The sequence below is a fragment of the Molossus molossus genome, unplaced genomic scaffold (genome assembly GCF_014108415.1).
Source record: "Molossus molossus isolate mMolMol1 unplaced genomic scaffold, mMolMol1.p scaffold_m16_p_4, whole genome shotgun sequence".
NCBI lineage: Eukaryota > Metazoa > Chordata > Mammalia > Chiroptera > Molossidae > Molossus > Molossus molossus.
Window position 1 is genome coordinate 47,300,704 of NW_023425377.1, and position 23,269 is coordinate 47,323,972.

The 23,269-nt window shown below is 42.7% G+C and overlaps 1 protein-coding gene and 1 pseudogene across 2 annotated transcripts in view; both read right to left on the minus strand.

Annotated features, from left to right (window-relative positions):
- Positions 1-20,696, minus strand: part of UIMC1 (ubiquitin interaction motif containing 1) — a 175,207-nt gene extending 154,511 nt beyond the window's left edge. The window contains exon 1 of one of the 2 annotated variants that reach the window (XM_036281865.1): positions 20,631-20,696. The gene's annotated coding sequence lies outside the window, so the exon portion shown is untranslated. The remainder of the gene's footprint in view (positions 1-20,630) is intronic. The other variant, XM_036281860.1, reaches the window with a different exon arrangement.
- Positions 5,078-5,412, minus strand: LOC118643758 (annotated as a pseudogene).
- Positions 20,697-23,269: the final 2,573 nt, after the last annotated feature.

The window sequence follows — 23,269 nt, forward strand, 5'->3', positions numbered from 1 at the left end:
AGTGATCCCACTTCTAGGAATATGCCCTAAGAAGCCTGAAACACCAATCAGAAAGAATATATGTACCCCCATGTTCATAGCAGCACTATTTACAATAGCTAAGACCTGGAAACGGCCCAAGTGTCCATCAGTAGACAAATGGATAACAAAGCTGTGGTACATATACACAATGGAGTACTATGCAGCTGTAAGAAAGAAAGATCTCTTATCCTTTGAGACGACATAGAGGGACCTGGAAAGTATTATCCTAAGGGAAACAAGCCAAGCAGAAAAGGACAAATACCACATAATCTCACTTATTTATGAAATATAATGAACATAACAGTCTGAGGAATAGGGTAGACCCAGAAACATGGAAGTAGGGTACAGACTGACAACCCTCAAAAGAGGGGGTTTTGGGGGGAGGGAAGAGATAAAACCACAGAACTTATATGCATGTATGCATAACCAATAGACATGGACAACAAAGCCAGGGACAGGGCAGGGGGGATATGGAGGAGGTTGTCAATGGGGTAAAAAAGGAGAATATCTGTAACAAAATTAAATTAAAAATAAAATTAAATAAATAAGTAAAATAAAATAAAATTTTTTATCCCCCCCCTAAAAAAACACAAAAAGCTAAAGGAGTTCATCACCACCAAACCAGTATTATATGAAATGTTGACAGGTCTTCTTGAAGGAGAACAACAACAAAAATGTGAACAATAAATACATATCTATCAACAATTGAATCTACAAACAAAATGAGCAAGCAGAACAGAAACAGACTCATAGATACAAAGAACTTTTTGTTGCTTGCCAGTTGGGAGGGTGCTGGGGAGACGGGTGAAAAAGATGAAGGAATTTAGAAGTACAAATTGGACCCCCTGGCCGGTTTGGCTCAGCAGTTATCCTGCGGACCAGAGAGTCCTAGGTTCGGTTTCCACTAAGGGCACATACCTCGGATGCAGTTGTCCCTGGCCCTGGTTGGGGTCATGTGGGTGGCAACCAGTCGATGTGTCTCTCTCACATCGATGGTTCTCTGTCTCTACCTCCCTCTCTCCCCCCCACTCCATCTGAAGATAAATGCAAAATTGTCAAGTGAGGATAAAAAAAAAAGGAAGTACAAATTGGATGTTAGACTGATAAACCTCAAAGGGAAGTGGGGAGGGAGGGCACAAAGAGATATACCAAATAACTTATATGCATATATGCCTAACCAATGGACACAGACAATAGTGTGAGGAAGGCAGGAAGGGGGTGTAAGTGAGGGGGTGTCAATGGCGGGGAAAATGAGGGGCACTGTAATACATTCAACAATAAAGACAAGTTTTTTTTTAAAAGCACAAAAAAAGCAGTGAATTAATAACAAAAAAATAACCTGTTAATTTAATTATAGGCAAATATTGGTTAAAAGCATTTAAAAATTAACAGTGTTCATTTTCACACATGACACATGGCCTAGAAATTGTCTGTTAAATCCAAAGTCCATTAAAGTGAGGTCCACAAAATCGAGTGTTTACTGTACTGATACATACAACTTGGTTGACTCTTCACAGAAGTATGTTGAGCAAAAAAAAGCCAATCTCAAAACATGATACACTTATATACATTTATACACTTTAGAAATGAAAACAAGATTAGTGTTTGCTGAATCCTCCCATAACCACATCGAAATTACAACTAAACTACAGAACAACCATCACAGAACTACCTGAAATCAAGCTGAATGTTACGTACTACAACTAAGGATTTAAAGAAGAAGCCACATCAAGACTGGTAGGAGCGGCAGAAAGGCAGAACAGGCTGGTCCAACAACCACGTGTGGTGGATAAAAATCGGCTGCAGAGGTCCTGCCAGAGGAGCCAAAGGTCCCAGCCCCACTACAGATCTCCCAGTACAGGGTTCCAGAGCCAGGAAGAGAAGTCCCCATAACTTCTAACTGTAAAAGCCAGCAGGGATTGTGGCTGAGTAATATCTCAGAGGGCTTCTGGAGTACCAGGCAGTTCCTCTTAAAGGGTCTGCACAGGGACTTACTTGGTCTCACTCCCTCTGAGCTCTAGCATTGGGACAGCAGCTTGAAAGAAACCAGAGATACATGGGGAGGAACTGAATTGCTCGGCATCAGGGTAAGAGCTGGGGCAGCTTTCTACCAGACAAAAGTGCCACTGTTCCTTTTCTGAGACACACACCCACACAGAGAGCTAGCAGGCAGGTGCCATGTCGGAGTCTCCATCAACCTGGCTAACATTGTTCACCCCACCCTAGTGACTCCATGAGACCCCACCCCAAACAACTTGCAACCCAACCCAAGCCACTGCAGAGGCTTTTCCATACAAATTGCCTCTCTTGCCTCACATTGTGGACTTTACTAAAATCTGTCAAACAAGCAGCATCTGATCTCGGAGTATCCCGTCCCTCTTGCTAAATGATCCAAGGCCTAGCACTAGCAGTAGTTGGCCTTGGTTCACAACTTGGCCATCTCCTGGGCACCTCCAAGCCTACTTGTGCAGACTGCTCTACAGGTAGTGCTGGGAAGCGTCACACACAGCACAGGCAGTGGCAGAGCTCACACCTCCCGGGAGGACCCAGTCCAGGGCACCAGGTAGACACAGATTCAGAACACACCGGGTTACAACCCTACCACCTCAAGAAGTGACACTCTCAAGGGACAGACTTGGACAGCACCAAAGCCCCACTAAAGCAAGTCTTGCTAGGACTTGCTCATGCACAACAGTTCCTCTGCTGTAGTCACGGCCAGTCCTCACAACTCCGGCCTGAGGGTCAATACCTCCCAGGAACACCAACAGAAATCAAGAGTCAACTACAACAGGACAGTGCACATAGCCCACACAGGGGTGCAACTGGAGCACCCAACTCAGGTGACTGAGGAGGCTGCAACACTGGGCCCTACAGGACACATACTACACAAGACCACCTGACCACATCCAGGAGATATAGCAGCTCTAATACATAGAAACAAACATAGGGAAGCTGCCAAAATACAGACATTAAAAAAAAAGTCCCAAATGAAATAACAGGAGAAATCTCCAGAAAAAAATGAAATGGAGGCAAGCAAACTACCAGATACAGAGTTCAAAACAATGGTTATAATGATGCTCAAAAAACTTAGTGAGAAAGAACTTCAGTGGCATAGATACACTAACTGAAATGAAGAATAATTTATAGGGAATCAACAGTCAAGCAGATGAAGTCAAGAAACAAATCAGTAATTTTGAATATAAGAAAGCAAAAAACACCCAACCAGAACAGCAAAAAGAAAAAGGAATCCAAAAAATTAAGACAGTATAAGAAGTCTCTTGGACAACTTCAAACGTACCAATATTCACATCGTGGGGGTGCCAGAAGGAGAAGTGAGAGAGCAAGAAACTGAAAACCTACTTTTTTTTTTTTTTTTTTTAAGAAAAACTCAACAAAATTAAATTTCGGTTTATTGTTGGACAACACTGCTTCACAAGTGCATCAAACAGGCCAAAAATATAAACAGCAACTTCACAGACAAAAAAAGGGAAAAAAAGAAACCTTTTTATCTTTGGCCTTTTTTTTTTTCTTTTCATCCTCACCGAGAACATTTTTCCATTTTTTGTTCAGATAGAGTGGGAGGGAGAGAGAGGAAGAGAGAGAGAGAGAGAAACATCGACCTGAAAGGGACACATCAAGTGGCTGCCAACAAGGGCCGGGGAAAAACTGCAACCGAAGTATGCGCCTCCAGCGGAAACTGAACCCAGGTCTCTCTGGATCGCAGGCCGACACTCTAACCACTGAGCCAAACCCGCCAGAGCTATCTTTGGCCTTTTTAACCACCTCATACAAACCAACCACTTATAGTACAGCTAAGTACATACACAAAAAGTTTCTGAGATGCTCAGAATAAGATTGTTTTGTTGTTGTTTTTGCTATTTTACAAGGTTTTTTTTGTTCTTTGAGATTATAATGAACATGGTCACATGACAAATAAAGTCAGAAGTAGGACAGAGAACGCTCCAAAAGCTGTTTGGTCATCCCGAAATCATTAAAAATGGCTGACCCCTAACAATATATACAAAAATATAAAATATAAATTAAAAATACAAATAAATTTTCCTTTTTAAAGCACTTTTAAGAAAAAAAGCAACCCTGGCTGGTTTGGTTCAATGGTTGGAGCATCAGCCCGCAGACCAAAGAGTCCCAGGTTCGGTTACCACTAAGGGCACATACCTCAGTTGCGGTTTGTCCCTGTTCCTGGTTGGCAACCACTCGATGCGTCTCTCTCACATTGATGTTTCTCTCTCTCTCCCTCCCTTGCTCCCGCTCTATCTGAAGATAAATGCAAAAAAAAAAAAAAAAAAAAACAACAATGTCCTCGGGTGAGGATAAAAGAAAAAGAAAAAGAAAGAGAAAGAGAAAAAGAAAAAAACAAAGCCTTGGAAGTTTTGGTACTTTTTTCCTCCCCTGTTGCAAATTCACACTGTGGTTATGGCTAGGTGGGGAAAAGTGCATGTCATCTGCGGGTGACACTACCCAAGGTGGGCAGACAGGCAGGTGGGACTCTGTATCCCAGTGGTTCTCAACCTGTGGGTCACAACCCCTTTGGGGGTCGAACGACCCTTACACAGGGGTCATCTAAGACCGTTGGAAAACACATATTTCTGATGGCGATTCATAACAGTAGCAAAATTACAGTTATGAAGTAGCAGTGAAAATAATTTTATGGTTGGAGGTCACCACAACATGAGGAACTAAAGGGTCGCGGCATTAGGAAGGTTGAGAACCATTGCTCTACTCGAAGGTGACCACATTTAGATTCTGAGATGGGAAGTGGAAGGTAAAAAGGTCATGGTGGTCCAGCCAGTGTGGCTCAGTGGTTGAGCATCAACCCACACACCAAGAGGTCGCTGGTTCGATTCCCGGTCAGGACACATGCCCAGGTTGGGGGCCTGATCCCCAGTGTGGGGCATGCCGGAGGCAGCCATATGATGTTCTATCTCATTGATGTTTCTCTCTCTCTCTCTTTCTCTCTCTCTCTCTCTCTCAATCAATCAATAAAGGAAAAAATAATTTTAAAAAAAGGTCATGGTGGTCTTTTTTTTTTTTAAGTTTAATTTTTCCTTTTTTTGCTGTAGTCATCCTCATTGGTCTTCTGCTTCTTGGTGTCAACATCCTCATCCTCATCTTCAGCTGCCCATTTGCCTGTAGCTGCCTCAGCCTACTCCTCTTCATCTCCATCCTTTTCCTCACCCTCACCTTCCTCCTCTTCCTCCCCTCCTTCTTCTTCTTCATCTACCCTGTCAGCCTCCTGCTCCCCATTTTCCTCATTAGCATTCCCATTAGCAGGTGTGTCTCTTCCATTCTCTGCCTCCTCAACAACTTCCTTCTTTCCTTTAAGTCCTTGATGGTAATCTCAGAGATGATGTCAACAGCTGCATCTGACATGGTGGGGCATACCAGTGATCCAATGTGGTGGATTAAAAAAAAGCAATAGTTCAGACTCTGGCATAGAAGATGCTGGAATCCGTGGCAGTGACGGAGGTACGAGTGCAGGTGATCAAGGCAAGTGGAGAGGCATCCACAAGAACAATGCAAAGATGGCTTCTCAGAATAGCCAGTGGGCTGAAAACCTATTTAAAAAAATAATGGCCCTGGCTGGTTTGGCACAGCGGTTAGAGCGTCGGCCTGTGAACCAATTAGTCCACAGGTTCGAATCTGGCCAAGGGCATGTAACTCAGTTCAGATTCGTCCCCAGCCCTGGTCGGGTCATGCGGCAGGCAGCCAGTCAGTGTGGTTCTATCACATCGATGTTTCTCTCTGTCTCTCTCTCTCTCTCCCTCCCTCTCACTCTGTCTGATGATAAATGGAAAAATATCATCAGGTAAGGAATAAAAATTTAAATAAATAAATAATGACAGCCCGGCCAATGTGGCTCAGTGGTTGAGCGTCGACTCATGCACCAAGAGGTGGCCCATTTGATTCCCAGTCAGGGCACATACATGCCCAGGTTGTGGGCCCGATCCCCAGTGGGGGGCATGCAGGAGGTGGTCAATCAATATTCTCTCTCATCGATGTTTCTATCTCTCCCTCTCCCTTCCTCTCCCTCTAAAAATCAATAAAGAAAAAATAATAATAATAATGACAGAAAACTTCCCTAACTTGATGAAGAAAATAGACATATAAGTTCAGGAAGTGCAGACAGTCCCAAACAAGATGAACCCAAAGAGGTCCACATCAAGACACATCATAATTGAAATGCGAAAGGTGAAAGACAAGATAGAATCTTAAAAGCGGCAAGGGAAAAGCAGTTCGTTACCTACAAAGGAGCCCCCATAGACTATCAGCTGATTTCTCAACAGATACTTTGCAGGCCAGAAGGGACTGGCAAGAAATATTCAAAGCAATGAAAACCAAGGACCTACAATCAAGATTACTCTACCCAACAAAGCTATCATTTAGAATCGAAACATAGAAAGAACTTGCCAGCCAAGAAGCTAAATGAGTTCATCACCAGCAAACCAGTATTACATGAAATGTTAAAGGGTCTTCTTTAAGAAAAAGAAAAACAAAAATAGCCCTGGCCAGTCTGGTTTAGCGGTTTGAGCATCGGCCCACAGACCAAAGGGTTGCCGATTCGATTCCTGGTCAAGGGCATGTTACCTGGGTTGCAGGTCTAAACCCCAGCCTGGGTTGGGGTCATGCGGGAGACAACATATATGTTTCTCTCTCTCTCCCTCCCTTCTTTCCACACTATCTAAAAATTAATGAAAAAATATCCTCAGGTGAAGATTAACAAAAAAATTTTCAAAAAAAATAAAATACACACACACACACACACACACACGAATAACAGCTCTAGCTAGTACGGCTCAGTTGGTTAGAGCATCACTCTGTACACCAAAAGGTCACAGATACAATTCCCAGTCAGGGCACATACATAGGTTGTGGATTCGGTCCCTGATTGGGGTACTTGCGAGAGGCAAATGATAGGTATTTCTTTCTCTCTCTCTCTCTCTCCCTCCACCCCCTCCTCTCTCTAAAGTCAATTAACATGTCCTCGGGTGAGGACTGAAAAAAGAACAAACAAGAATAAAATGACAGTAAATACATGTCAATCAACAATTGAATCTAAAAGAAACAACAACAAAAAATGAACAAGTAGAACAGAACCATACTCATAGATATAGAGAATACTTTGAGAGTTACCAGATGGGAGGGGGGTTGGGGAAGGGTGAGAAAGGTGAAGTGATTAAGTACAAACTGGTTGTTACAGAATAGTCATTGGTATGTAAAGTACAGCACAGGGAATATAGTCAATAACATTCTAAAAACTATGTATGGTGTCAGATGGGTAAGAGATTTATTGGGATGATCATTTAGTAAGTTATATAATGTTTAATCACTGGGGTATACACCTAAAACTAATATAATATTAGATGTCAAATGTAATTGAAAAATAAAAAAATTGTTATAACCCAGTAATTCTCCATCCGCTAGAAGAAACCTCTCCTGGGTTCCTTGAACCCGAGTTGTTTTTGCAAAATTTCTTGAAGAGGAAGGTATGCATCAGCCATGACCACAAGGATAGTGACCATGAGCTTAACTAATCAGGAGATGCCAGACGGGGCAATGAGACATTCAAGGCTGAGGTCTAGTAAATGTTAAGAAATATAAAATAAACAACTTGTGCAGCTACTAACTGCTGATATCCACTTCTGTACACGTAGCTTGCTTGCTCTGCTAAACTCTTGAGTAACCCCTGTCCTATAAGCAACCCTCCCCCTGAGCTTGGGGCTGCAGTTCTCCTCTGCGTAGGTTGGCTGCAGTCCCTGTGCAGGTAATAAAGCTCCTAATATTCAAAACTACTTTGTGTCCGAATGAGGTTGACTCTCCTATTTTTTTATTTTAAAAAAAGAAAATGAGCCCAGGCCAGTGTGGCTCAGTGTTTCCAGCACTGGCCCTCGCATCAAAGGGTCTCAGGTTTGATCTCCTGGTCAGGGCACCTGTGGGAGGCAACCAATCCAAGTGTTTCTCTCACATGGATGTTGCTCCTTCACCCCCCACCACTCCCACACTAAAAAAAAGAGAAAAAAAGCAATGGAAAATATTTCCTCAGGTGAGAATTAACAAAACAAAAAAAGAGAGAGAATGATAAGAATTTAGATAAGTAGAATAACATATCTCTTCCTTGAAATGATTGATGTTTCCCATTTTCCAGTTTTCCCACATTCTCTTAGAATGAGTCAGAGCTATCTTTTAGACTCACTTAAATATTACCATGGTGAGACTTATAGGAAGAGAATGTAACAGAAGATCAAATTAACAAATATAAGCTGGATGTCTCAGGATTTCAGATATGATCTCATTTTCTCATGTCCTATTTATTGTTAAATATGAGAAATGCTCTTTCCTCATCTATAGTGGCCTTCCTTTTATAGCCATTAGTACCCATATAAGAATGAGGAGATATTTTCTCATGAGCAACTTCCTGCTTTAAAAGAGACTGCAATTGTCCATCCGGTGTGGCTCAGTGGTTGAGCATCAACCCATGCATCAAGAGGTCGCTGGTTTGACTCCTGGCCAGGACACATGCCCAGATTGTGGGCCTGACCCCCAGTGGGGGGCATGTGGGAGGCGGTCAATCAATGTTCTCTCTCATCGATGTTTCTATCTCTCTCTCCCTTTCACTTCCTCTCTCTCTAAATCAATAAAGGAAAAAAAAAGAGAGAGAGAGAGAGAGACTGCAATTGGCCTGGCCAGTATAGCTCCGTGGTTGAGCATCAACCCATGCATCAAGCGGTAACCAGTTCGCCCTGGCCGGTTTGGCATAGCGGTTAGAGCGTCGGCCTGCGGTCCAGAGAGATCCGGGTTCAGTCCCCGCTAAGGGCACGTACCTCGGTTGCAGTTTGTCCCCGGCCCTGGTTGGTTGTGGCAGGCAGCAACCACTCGATGTGTTACCTTCACATCAATGTTTCTCTCTCTCTCTCTCTCTCTCTCTCTCTCTCTCTCTCTCTCTTCCTCTTTCTCCTTCCCACTCTACCTGAACAAGTCCTTGGATGATGATTTAAAAAAAAAAAGAGGTCACCAGGTTGTGGGCCTGATCCCAAGTGGTGGACATGCAGGAGATGGCCAACTGATGTTCTCTCTCACCAATATTTCTATTTCTCTCTCCCTTTTCCTTCCCTTCTCTCTAAATATAAATAAAGAAAAAAAAAATTTTAAAGAGACTGCAGGCTGGCCAATGTGGCTCAGTGGCTGAACGTCAATCCATGCACCAATAGGTCACCGGTTCAATTCCCAGTAGGGACACATGCCCAGCTTGTGGGCCTGGTCCCTGACGGGGGCGTGCAGGAGGCGGCCAGTCGATGTTCTCTCTCATCGATGTTTCTATCTCTCTCTCTCTCTCCCTTCCTCTCTATGTAAAATCAATAAAGGGGGGGAAAATTTGTTTTAAAAAAGAGCTGCAATTGCCTTCTACTTTTTTTTTCTTTATTGATTTTAGAGAGAGAGAAAGGGAGAGGGAGAGAGATAAAGACATCGATGTCAGAGATGTCTTTGACCACTGGGGGTCGGGCCCACAACCTGGGCATGCGCCCTGACTGGGAATCGAACCGGCGACCTCAACGCTCAACCACTGAGCCATACCAGCCTGGCACCTTCTACTTTTGTTTTAATTAGTTCTGTTTCATTTATTAGAGTTCCCAAGTGCACATGGTGCAGGATGTGTATCTGTTATATAAAGAGAATTATAAAGATTAAACTAAAAAAAAAAAAAGATTAGTGGTTGCCAAGGGTTAGGGCCAGGGGAGGGAGGTTATAAGAGGGAGGTGGGTGAAGTTAGGAAAAGTAATCAATACACAGGTGATAAAATTGTAAGAAACTGCCCTGGCTGGTTTGGCTCAGCGGTTGGAGTGTCAGCCTGTGGACCAGAGAGTCCCAGGTTTAGTTCTTATAGGGGCACATACCAAAAAAAAAAAAATTGTAAGAAAACTGCCCTGGCTGGTTTGGCTCAGCGGTTAGAGCATCAGACCTGGATCAGAGAGTCATGGGTTCGATTCCAGTCAAGGGCACATACCTCAGTTGCAATTCATCCCAGGCCCTGGTTGGGGTCGTGCAGGAGGCAACCAGTTGATGTGTCCCTCTCACGTCAATGTTTCTCTCTCTCTCCCTCTCTTCCTCTCTCTCCCTCCCACTCTATCTGAACAAAAATGGAAAAGTATCCTCGAGTGAGGATTAAAAAAAAAAAATTGTAAGAAATTAACACACACACCCAAACACCCAAATGAATATAGGTAAAAGGGAGGGAATCTAGACAAACAGTGGTTTATATCAATGTCAGTATCATGATTATGATATTAAAAGATAATTTTGGGTTCTGGTTCAAGATGGTGCTGTAGGAGGATCCTAAACTCATCTCTTCCTACAAACACACCGAATCTACTCCTACAGAACATTTTGATGTCAGGGCAATCTTTGATGATTCTAAAGGGAGGCCAGATTCAGATTACATAGCATATTATCTATGAAAAACTCACATTTAATAGCATACTTAACAGTGAAAGACTAAAAGTTTTCCCCTTAGATCAGGTACAAGACAAGGATGTCTACTTTCACCACTTCTATTCAATGTTGTACCGGAGGTTCTAGCCAGGGCAACTAGACAGGAAAACAAAAAGGCATCCAGATTGGAAAGGAAGAAGTAAAACTATCTCTATTTCCAGGTGCAAAGATCTTGTATATAGAAAATTGTAAGAATCCTCTAATGAAAAACTATTAGAATAAACAAGTTTAGCAAGGTTACAGGATACAAGATCAGTAAACAAAAATAAATTATATTTTGCCCTGGCTGGTTTGGCTCAGGGGTTAGTGTATCAGCCCGCAGACTGAAGAGTTGTGGGTTCGATTCTAGTCAAGGGCACGTACCTGGGTTTCATATTCGATCCCTGGTCCCGGTCCCGGCTGGGGTCGTATAGGAGGCAACCAATCGATGTGTCTCTCTCACATCAATGTTTCCCTTTCTCTCTCTCTGCACCCTCCCTTCTACTGTCTCTAAAATTCAATGGGAAAATATCCTTGGGAGAGAATTAACAAAAAATAAATAAATAAAATAAATTACATTTCTATAAATTTGCAGTGAACAATATGAAAATAATATTAAGAATATTTCATCTGCAATACTATCATAAAGAATAAAATATTTGGACAGCCCAGTCAGTGTAGCTCAGTGGTTGAGTGTCAACCCCATGTACCAGGAGGTCACTGGTTCAATTCCCAGTCAGGGCACATTCCCAGGTTGTGGGCCTGGTCCCTTGTGGGGGGCATGTGGGAGGCAGACAATTGACGTTCTCTCTCATCGATATTTCTGTCTCTCCTTCTACCTTCCTCTCTTTGGAACTCAATAAAGAAAAAAATAAAAAATAAATAAAATACTTGGGCACAACTTTAATGAAAGACATGAAAAACTTATTTGAAAACTACAAAACATTTTGAAAGAAATTAAAGATGATCTAAATAAATGAAACATCCCATGTTCAAGGATCAGAAGACTTAATATTAAGATGTCAATACTCGTCAAATTGACAGATTCAATGCATCCCCTAATTAAATACCAGTTGGTTGTTTTGTGGTAAGTGGCAAGCCAATCCTAAAATTCACATAGAAATTCAGGGTCCCAGAATAATTTGTACAATCTTGAAAAAGAATGAAGTTGCAGAACTCACACCTCCTGATTTCAATATCTACTACAAAGCTACAGTAATCAAGACAGTGTGGCACTGGCATAAGAATGAACATATAGATCAATGGAACAGAACTGACAGTCCAGAAATATATGCTCACATTTGTAGTCAACTGATATTCAACATAGGTGCCAAGACCATTCAATAGGAAAATAATAGTTTTTTCAATGTATGGTGCTGGAGCCCTGGCCAGTCTTGCTCAGTGGTTAGAGTGTTGGCCCGTGGACCAAAGAGTTACAGGTTTGATTCCGGTCAAGGGTACGTACCTCGGTTGCAGTTCGGTCCCCGGCCCTGAAAGGGGTCGTGCAGGAGGCAACTAGTTGATGTTGCTCTCTCACATCAATGTTTCTGTCTGTCTCTCTCTCTTTCCTCCCTCCCACTCTATCTGATAATAAGTAGAAAAATATCCTCGGGTGAGGAAAATAAATAAATAAATAGAAATCATCAATATAACAAAAAAACAACCTACCAATAGGAGTATATTCATTTGCCAATGATACATTCAATAAGGGGCTAATATCCAAAAATTGTAAAGAACTCGTACAACGCAACACCAAAAAACAAATGATCCAATTAAAATTGGGTCAAGGACCTGAACAGACATTTCTCCAAAGAGGATATACAGATTGCCAACAGACGTATGAAAAGATGCTCAACATCACTAATCATCGGAGAAATGCAAATTAAAACCACAACGAGCTATCATCATTTCACACCTGTCAGAATGGCTATCATCAATACATCAACAAACAACAAAGGCTGGCAAGGAATGTGGAGAAAAGGGAACCCTCATGCATGGTTGTAGAACTGCAAATTGGTGCAGTCACTATGGAAAACAGTATGAGATTCCTCAAAAAGTAAAAATAGAACTACCTCATGACCCAGCAATTCCACTTCTAGGTATTTATCCAAAGAACTCTAAAACACTAATTTGAAAAGATATCTGCACCCCTATATTCATTACAGTATTATTTACAATAGTCAAGATATGGAAGCAACCTAAATGTTCATCAACCGATGACTAGATTAAGAAGATTAGGTACATATATATATATAATGGAATATTACTCAGCCTTAAAAAAGAATCAAACCTTACCATCTGTGACAACATGGATGGACCTAGAGGGTATTATACTAAGTGAAATAAGTTAGACAAATACCATATGATTTTAATTATATGTGAAATCTGAAAAACAAATGAACAAACAAAACACAAACATACTCACAGATACAGAAAACAAACTAATGATGGTTGCCAGATGGGAGGGGATTGGGAGAACTAAGTGAAAAATGGTGAAAGGATTGAGAAACACAAATTATGCCCAGTTACAAAATAGTCATGGAGATGAGAAGTACAGCATAAGAAATATAGTCAATAATATTGTAATAACTAGACCTATTGAGGGATTCACTTCGTAAGTTGTATAAATGTCTAACCGCTAGTCTGTATAGCTGAAACTAATATAATATTGAATACCAACTATAATTTTTCAAAGTTAGCCAAAGGGATCTAAGAACCTGTACAACACGTCTCCAAAGGTTATTTACAAATGATGACTAAGCACAGGAAAAGATGTTCAATATTATAAGCCATCAAAGAAATGAAAATCAAAACCACAATGAGGTACTACTTTACACCCACTAGAATACCCATAATCAAAAAGACATACAATAACAAGTATAGGCAAGAATGTAGAGAAACTGAACCCTCATACATTGGTGAATATGTAAAATAATGCAGCCTCTTTGGAAAACAGTTTAGCAGTTCTTCAAAATGCTAAAATTAGAGTTATCATTCAATTCAGCAATTTCACTGCTAGGTAAATAACCAAAAGAAATGAAAACTTATGTCCACACAAAAACTTGTAGTACACAAATGTACATAACAGCATTATTCATGAGAGCCCTAAACTAGACACAACCCAAATGTCCGCCCTGGCCGGTTTGGCTCAGCGGTTAGAGCATCAGCCTGCGGTCCCGAGAGACCCGGGTTCGGTTCCCACTAAGGGCATGTACCTTGGTTGCAGTTTGTCCCCAGCCCTGGTCGGTCGTGCGGGTGGCAGTCACTCGATGTGTCCCTTTCACATCGATGTTTCTCTGTCTCTCTCTCTCTCTTCCTCTCTCCCCCTCCCACTCTACCTGAACAAAAAATGTCCTCGGGTGAGGATAAAAAAATAAAAATAAAAATAAAAAAAACAAATGTCCATCAACTGATGAAGGAATAAATAAAATGTGATGTATCCATACAACAGAATATTATTTGGCAATAAAAAAGAATGAAGTACTGATACATGCAACAATATGGAACAAGCCTGAAAAAAATCACATAGGAAAAAAGAAGCAAGCCCCAGCCCTGGCTGGTTTTATTCAGGGGTTAGAGCATTGGCCTGCAGACTGATGGGTCTTGGGTTCAATTCCTGGTCAAGGGCACGTACCTGGGTTGCAGGTTCAAACCCTGACCCCAGTAGCACGTTCGGGAGGCAACTGATTGATGTATATCTCTCACATCGATGTTTCTCTCTCTCATCCTCCCTCCCTTCTACTCTCTCTGAAAATCAATGGGAAAAAATATCCTCAGGCCCAGTCAGTGTGGCTCGGTGGATTGAGCGTTGTCCCATGGACTGAGAGGTCCTGGTTCCATTCCTGGTCAGGACACATGCCCAGGTTTCGGGTTTGACCCCCACCAGGGGGTGTGCAGGAGGCAGCCAATTGATGTTTCTCTCTCACATCTATGTTTCTATCTCTCTCTTCCTTCCTCTCCCTCTAAAAAAATCAGTAAAAACATATTTAAATATATATGTATATCTCCTTGGGTGAGGATTAACAAAAAAAAGAAAAAGAAAAGAAAGAAAGAAAGAAGCCAGCCCCAAAGGACCACATATTGCATGATTCCATTTATTTGAAATATCCAGACTGAAAAATCTATATGACAGAAAGTAGATTAGTGATTCCTTAGAGCTGAGTGGGATTGGGCATTGATGGCTTAGGAGCATGGAGTTTCTCTATGGGGTGATGAAATGTTCTAAAATAGAGTGTTGCGATGGTTATACAACTCTGTGAAAATACTAAAAGCCACTGAATTGTACACAAAGGTGAATTTTATGGTATATAAATTATATCTCAATAAAGCTGTTAAAAATATTAATCTATAGTGACCAAATCAAACACTGGCTACCTCTGAAAAGTAGTAACTGGGAAGGGGCACAAGGGAACCTTCTAGGATGCTAGAAATGTTCTATATCTTGACTTGAGTGGTAGTTACACGGATGGACACCTTGAGCAATACAGTTAAGATTGGTTGCCCTGGGCAGTTTGCTAAGTGGTTAGAGCACTGGCCCTTGGACCAGAGAGTCCTAGGTTCGGTTCCCGCTAAGGGCATGGACTTCAGTTGTAGTTTGTCCCTGGTCCCGGTTGGGGTTGTGTGGATGGCAGCCAGTCAATGTGTCTCTCTCACATGGATGTTTCTCTCTCTCTCTCTCTCTCTCTCTCTCTTCCCCCCTTCTCCCTCCTGCTCTATCTGAAGATAAATGCAAAAATGTCCTCCAGGAGACTTCCGGTCAAGATGGCGGCGTAGGTAAACGCGATATCGAGTCCTCCCACAACCACATCGAAGTGACAACTAAACTATAGAACAACCATCATTCAAAACCGCCTGAAATCAAGCTGAAAGGAAATCCTACAACTACAAAATTAAAGAAGCAGCCACATCGAGACTGGTAGGAGGGGCAGAGGCATGACGGGCTGGTCCCACACCCACGTGAGGCAGATAAAAATCAGAAGGATACCTCAGCTGGGACGGTCCTCTCTGAGGACTGAGGGGTCCCCATCTCACACCAGACGCCCCGCTCAGGGTTCCAGTGCCAGGAAGAGATGTCACCATAACGTCCGGCTGGAAAAACCAGCAGGAACTGAGGCTCAAGGAAGCTGAAGCTGCTGGAGCTCCTTAAAGGGCTGGCGCCCGGACTTATCGGACTCACTCCCTCTAAGCTTGGAGGGGAGGCAGCTCGAGGGGCACTTGGCACTGGAGAGCTGGAGAGGGGGCTTTCTCGGGGACAAATGTGCTGTCAAAAGGTCTTTGTTCCTTTGGTGAGCCCTTCCCTGAGGCAGCAGACAGCAGCCACACCTGGGACTCCAGCAACCTGGCTCACACTGGTAGCCCCACCCAGGTGATTCCCTGAGGCACCGCCCCACCCAACTTTCAGGTCCAGCTTTGTTGCCAGTTGCTTAAGTATAGGATTGGCCTGTCTTGGATCCTGCTTCAGGTTTTCCTAAATTCTTTCAGACAAGCAGCATCTGTTCTCAGATAGCCCCTTACCTCTTGTTAAGTAACACACAGAAACAAACACAGGGAGTCAGCCAAAATAAGGAGACAAAGAAACAGGTCCCAAATGAAAGAACAGAACAAAACCCCAATAAAAGAACTAAGCGAAATGGAGATAAGCAATTTAACAATAATGAGTTCAAAATACTGCTTATAAGGATGCTCAATGAACTTAGTGAGAACCTCAGTGAACTTAGTGAGGGCCTCAAGAGCATAAAAAAGGACCAGTCAGAAATGAAGGAGGTATTAACTGAAATAAAGATATTTTACACAGATTCAATAGCAGAGTAAGTAAATCCAAGAAGCACACCATTGATTTAGAATATAAGGAAGCAAAAAACGCCCAATCAGAACAGCAAAAAGAAAAAAGAATCCAAAAAAATGAGGATAGTGTAAGGAGCCTCTGGGACAACTTCAAGCGTGCCCACATTCGCATCTTGGGGATGCCAGAAGGAGAAGAGCGAGAATAAGAAATCGAAAACCTGTTTGAAACAATAATGGCAGAAATCTTTCCTAACCTGGTGAAGGAAACAGACATACAAGTCCAGGAAGCACAGAGAGTCCCAAACAAGATGAACCCCAAGAGGCCCACACCAAGACACATCATCATCAAAATGCAAAAGGTTCAAGACAAAGAGAGAATCTTAAAAGCAGCAAGAGAAAAGCAGTTAGTTACCTACAAGGCAGTTACCTACAAGGCAGTTTCCATTAGACCGTCAGCTGATTTCTGAAAAGAAACTTTGCAGGCCAGAAGGGAGTGGCAAGAAATATTTGGAGTGATGAAAAGCAAGAACCTACAACCAAGATTACTCTATCCTACAAAGCTGTCATTTAGAATCAATGGCTATATAAAGAGTTTCCCAGCCAAGAAAAAGTTAAAGAAGTTCCTCACCACCAAACCGTTATTATATGAAATGATGAAGGGTTTTTTTGAAGAAAAAGATAAAATATATGAACAAACAAAATGGCAATGAATACATATCTATCAACAATGGAATCTACAAACAAAATGAACAGGCAGAACAGAAACATTCTTATAGATACAGAGAACATTTTGTTGGTTGCCAGATGGGAGGGGGTTGGGGGAATGGGTGAAAAAGGTGAAGAGATTAAGAAGTACAAGTTCATTGCTAGACTGACAAACCTCAAAGGGAAAGGGGTTGGGGGTGGGAAGAAATAAACCAAAGAACTTATATGCATAACCAATGGACACAGACAATAGTGTGGGAAAGGGCGGGAGGGGGGAGGAGGAGCTCAATGGGGGAAAAATGAGGAACATCTGTAATACATTCAACAATAAAGATTTTTTTTAGCCCTGGCCGGTTTGGCTCAGGGGTTAGAGCGTCGGCCTGCGGTACGGAGAGACCCGGGTTTGGTTCCCGCTAAGGACACGTACTTCGGTTGCAGTTTGTCCCCAGCCCTGGTTGGTCGTGCGGGTGGCAGCCACTCGATGTGTCCCTTTCACGTCGATGTTTCTCTCTCTCTCTCTCTTCCTCTCTCTCCCTTCCACTCTATCTGTACAAAAAAATGGGAAAATGTCCTCAGGTGAGGATAAAAAAAAAAGATTTTTTTAAAATGTCCTCCGGTGAGGATAAAAAAAAAGATTGGCTTACTTCACTATATTAAATACCTTTTAAAAAGCTTTTTAATAATATTTGTGAGTAAATAAATATTTTAATTGATCCTCATAAAAACCTAAGAAGTGCCCTGGCCAGTTTGGCTCAGCGGTTAGAGTGTCGGCCTGCTGTCCAGAGAGACCCGGGTTCGGTTCCTGCTAAGGGCGTGTACCTCGGTTGCAGTTTGTCCTCGGCACTGGTTGGTCGTGCGGGTGGCAGCCACTCGATGTGTCTCTTTCACATCGATGTTTCTCTCTCTCTCTCTCTCTCTCTCTCTCTCTCTCTCCTTCTCTCTCCCTCCCCCTCTATCTGAACAAAAAATGGAAAAATGTCCTCGGGTGAGGATTAAAAAAAAAAATCCTAAGAAGTAAACATAGTTATTATGAGAAAACATAGGTTCAGAGAAGTAACTTGTCCAAAGTCACAAAGCAGGCACTCACTTTTCTGTCTCTTGAATGCAAAATCTGTATGCAAAATCTGACTCCAATACTCCATGACTTAATCTTTATACCTCTAACTAGAACTTCTCCACGATGTATGTATAGTATGCACACATAAATATTTGCTTTAATAAATAGCATGTTCATTTAAATTATTAAATGCTATATAAAGGCACAGAGGATAAAATGATTATAGGTTGAAGAACACTATATGGAGGATAATAAGACTTTCAGTGATCCTTGAATCTGATAGTAGGACTTGGATGTGGGGATTAGCATGGGGGAAGACTGGAGGAATCATTGTGTCATAGAAAAACATCATCTTCTGCCCTGGCCAGTGTGGCTCAGCGGTTGGAGCATCAGCCTGCGGACCAGAGAGTCCCAGGTTCGGTTCCCGCTAAGGGCACGTACCAAAAATTTTTTTAAAAATAAATAAATAAAAAGAAAAACGTCTTCTATGGAATAGTTTCCATCTTAATAAATGTTTTCTGTATTGTAGTTATTTAAATCAACATGTTTAAATCTGATAACATGGGTAGCTACATCACCAAATCTAATTTTTTAGATTTGTAAATAAATAAAAACCCTTCCCCCTAGGACAGAAACACCTGGGAACTCAGAATGGGTTTTCAAGAAATCATAGCAGATAAAAGATCAATTAAGAAGCGTTAAGTTGAGGCACCTCACTAAGTCCAAACTTCCAGTGCTTAATGAGATTTAGTCACAGTTTCTACAGTAATTCTAAGAGTAAAAAAGATCCCTGCTTGGCCAATTTAAACAAGCAAACCAGCATATAATCAACTATTTATTTCCATTTTTACCCTTCAAAATGAAGAACTCGCTAAAATAATGGCTTGTCTTCAATTACTTGAACTGAAACTACAGAAGGAATTACCACCAAGTGTCTGCACAGGAAGAGTAAAGCCTGGCACAGGAAGAGTAAAGCCTGGATGCCAACAGCCTCTTCAGTCATGACAGTTAGGAATAAAATGTCTCTAAAAGAATGCACAAGCAGGAAAGGTGACCCAATAATAAGACTTGCTATTTATTTCTCAGACAGCATTTTGGCAGTGTCATTGAAACTCTCCAATTTGGGATAGTTTGTCTTTTTCTTTCAGCACATCCATAATCTTGATCTATCTTAAGAACAATCACTGACAAGGTCATTTAAAATCTTAACATTCTACCTACCAAAGCTGTCAAAATTGCTTTGAAAGCTTGGGGGCAGAGAGGAACCTTAACAATCCTTTATGAATGATTGCCTCTTCCCCTAAATAAGTCACTATTCAAGAAATTTGGCACCAAGCTCTCTATGTACTGACCATACCAGCTTGACTGCTTCACAAATTTAAAAAGAGATGGTAAACACACATCTACACACACACACATACACATACACACACACACACACACACCCCTGATGCTTTATTTCCCAGTTCATACTCAGACTCAGTTTAGGACAAGTGTGTAACAAGAGAATCCAAACACATATTGAGCAATAATTAAATTGTAGTTATTTACTGAATCCTTGGTACACTATTCTAGGTACTTCGCATGTATTATAGAGGTTATTCCTCCCACTAACTCTGTGATAGTATCATTATTTTACATTATTTTCTATAAACGGTTTTTATCACTATTTTACACGTTAGAAAACTTATTCAAAATCAGTTAAGTTAGTTGGTAACTGATTATGTGCAGAATTGAAGCCCAATATGTCTGATTCCAAATAGGCATTCTTTGAACTACAAAGCACTGTTACCTCCCTGACAGGAAAAAAATAAAGACAGAAACATACAACTTCCATTTTTTCCTTGTTGTTACTTATATCCCAGTATGACATAGTGACTAAATACAGTAACATTGGGGGTCAAGCTGCCTGGACTCAAAACCAGCTCTACCACTCCGAGATGCGTGTCTTTGATCATCTGTAAATTGAAGAGAATGGTCCCGCACCTATTCGTCAAGATTAAATATACACGTATGTGGAAAAGGTTTGAAGCACTGTGTGCCATTGTACAGAGAGACGCCACTAGTTCTGGAGAGGAAAGCGGTAAATGATAAAGATTTCCAAGGAAAACCTTTTATTTCCCCTGGCAAAACAGTGAATGCAAGCATTGCTCCCCGAAGAAACTGTAGCCCGACGAAGGGAGGGGCGCGAGCAGGCAGCGCAGCGGCCGTTACCCCTCATCCGGGAGGCGGCGGGGCGGACGCTTCGAGAGGCGGAGCAGAGAGAGCCCCCTGCGGAGAGTGCCGAAGAGGACGCCCAGGAGAATGGAGGCCGCGCCCTCGGGGTGAGGGGGTGGGCGGGCACTGAAGGGCAGAAGCCCACGGACCTCTCCACGGGCCCACCCTGGAGACGGGAGGCGCCATCTCCAGCTTCCCAAGGGGCCACCCCGACGTAGTCCTCGGAAGGCCATCCGGGGTGTCCCGAGAGGCCCGACTCAGCGTCGGAGGGCCCTAACCGCGCGGGGCTGCGGGCCTCCTGAGGGAGACAAGAAGGTGGGAAGAGGGCGGACTGCATAGTGCGGAGGCGGCAGGTACTCACCGATGGGCTCTCGCAGTTGGGCCGAGCCCCTCCTCCGGGGTTCTGGGGGTCACAAGCGTCCGCAACACGTCAGGAGCTGGGGGCGGGCGAGCGGATGCACGCTCACTGGACACTGCCAGGAGGAGACGCACTCTCCAGGCAGGCGCAGACGCAGGCATCTGGTGACGAAATCAACGTGCACTGCGGGGGGGGGGGGGGGGGGGGGCTGGAAGTACCAGCTGCGCGCGGCAGGGGGCGCCACCACCCCGAGGTGCATCGTATCTTAAGTCAATTTTTCCTGCTTGCTTCCTCAGCTTCAGGGACAGTTACCGATGATAGCTTATTTAGCTGTCTGTACTTATCTGTCAGTTCTAGAAGACGTGTTAGTTTTCTAAAGACATGATCCATATAACCCTAGCAAGTAACAGCCTGGCCAAAAGTAAACACTCAATACATGTTGATTGAATTGAATTGTGAAGAAGGGAAATCAGAAAACGTTTCAATGTGGGGCCAGAAATGTCCTTTTGGAGTATCATACCTCAGAGAAGATTGGTGCTATAGTTGTTGGCAGCGACCTTGCAACCCTGAAGAGAGCCAGCTCATGGTAGGCAGCCTCTAAGATGGCCTCCAATTGTAAGGAAGTGAAATGCTCAGTCCCTGTGACTCTACCTTAATTCCAGCCTCCATTTTTCCTATGGCATTCAGGTCTTCAGGCACTTAGCTCCTGCTATACAGATGCTAACCATTACATCAATAATTCTGCTGGAGGTTTGAGTTTTTGGAATAACAGCCCCTTGCCAAAAGGTACCTCTGTGGAAGAGGTGACTCAGATCAGCAGGGGTCAACAGACCAGGAAAAAGGAGATTTAGAGATTTTTCAGTCTTCCTTAGATTCCTGTTGGTGCCCAGATATCTAGATAGTCAATCACCTCTTGCCCCTCCCTGGCTCCCTTCCTTTAACATAAAAAAGTCTGAATTCTGGACTCTCTGGGGATGGATCTGAGGACCTGTAAGTGCCCCCATCTTCTCAAGGTGGCCCCTTCTCCATCAGTAAACCTTTCCTGCCTGGCAGGTGTGGCTCAGTAGATTGAGCATCATCCCATGAACTGAGAGGTCCCAGTTGGATTCCCAGTCAGGGCACATGCCCAGTATCCAGCTTGATCCCCAATATGGGGCATGCAGGAAGCAGCCCTTCAATGTTTCTCTCTCAAAGCATGTTTTTCTCCCTTCCTTTCTGTATAAAAAAAAAAAAAAAAAAAAAAAAATCATTAAAAATAATAAACCTTTCCTCACTCCAAACTCTGATGTTTTGAATATTGGTCTTTTGAAGCATCCAGCACACAGATTTTGAACCAGTAGGTAACATAATCCTCCAGCCTTCTGGCAAGGACAATCTTTCTCCCCTCGAAGGTGGGCTACACTTAATGACTCATTATTGTTTTGTTGTTGTTAGTCTTCACCAAATGATATTTTTTTTCATTAATTTTTAGAGAAAGTGGAAAGGAGGGGTGAGGGGGGCAAACATCAATGTGAGAGAGACATATCGATTGGTTGCCTCCCACATGTGCGCCAACAGGGGCCAGGGATCGAACCTGCAACCCAGATACATGCCCTTGACCAGGAATCCAACCCGGAACCGCTTGGTACTCAGGCTGGCATTCTAACTACTGAATCACACTGGCCAGGGCAAAGACTTTTTTTTTTTTTTTTTTTAGAGAGAAACAGCAATATGAGAGAGAGATATATAATTAGCTGCCTCTTACACACCCTCTACCGGAGATCGAGCCTGCAACCCAGGTATGTGCTCTGACCAGGAACTGAACTGGGACCCCTCAGTCCATGGGTCAATACTCAGTCCACTGAGCCACACCAGCCAGGCTCATTTTTTTTTTTTTTAATATAATAAGGCAGAGGGATGGAGTGTCATTTCTAAAACTAGGTTATACAAAGACTGGTGTTATTCCTGGGTACTCTCAACCTCTGGATTTGCTCAGTTTGGGGGACTCCAAATGCCATGTCATGAGGCAATCATGTGGATAGACTCACATGTTGGAGAGGATTTTCCCCACACACTCCACTATCCCACGGTGACAGCTTAACCACACTTCATAAGAAACCTTAAATCAAAGCAATTTTAGGCTTAGCCATGCCCAGATTCCTAACCCACAAACATGATGTTTATGTTTTCAGCCACTAAGTTTTGAGGTAATTTGTTACATGACAAAAGAAAACTAACAACACAGCTTAGAAAAAAATAACAGAAAATAGTAGGGTGAGGGTCCTGATCATATACATATAGCTAGAGACCATTCGACTTTTGGTCTTCCTGTGATGTGAGATAATGAAAGTCCTTAATATTTGAATCGCACCCTGGCCAATATGGCTCAGCAGTAAGAGCATCACCTGCGGACCAAAGAGCCCCAGGTTTGATTCCAGCCAAGGGCACGTACCTCGGTTGTGGTTCGTCTCCTGCCCCAGTTGAGGTTGTGTAGGTGGACACCAATCAATGTGTCTCTCGCATCAATGTTTCTCTCTCTCTCTCTTCCTCTTCTCTCCCTCCAGCTCTATCTGATTAAAAAAAAATTTACATCACTATGAGATATGGTTTCTGTTACAGTAGACAACATCCTAAATTATATAAATCTGAGTGGCTGTCATTAA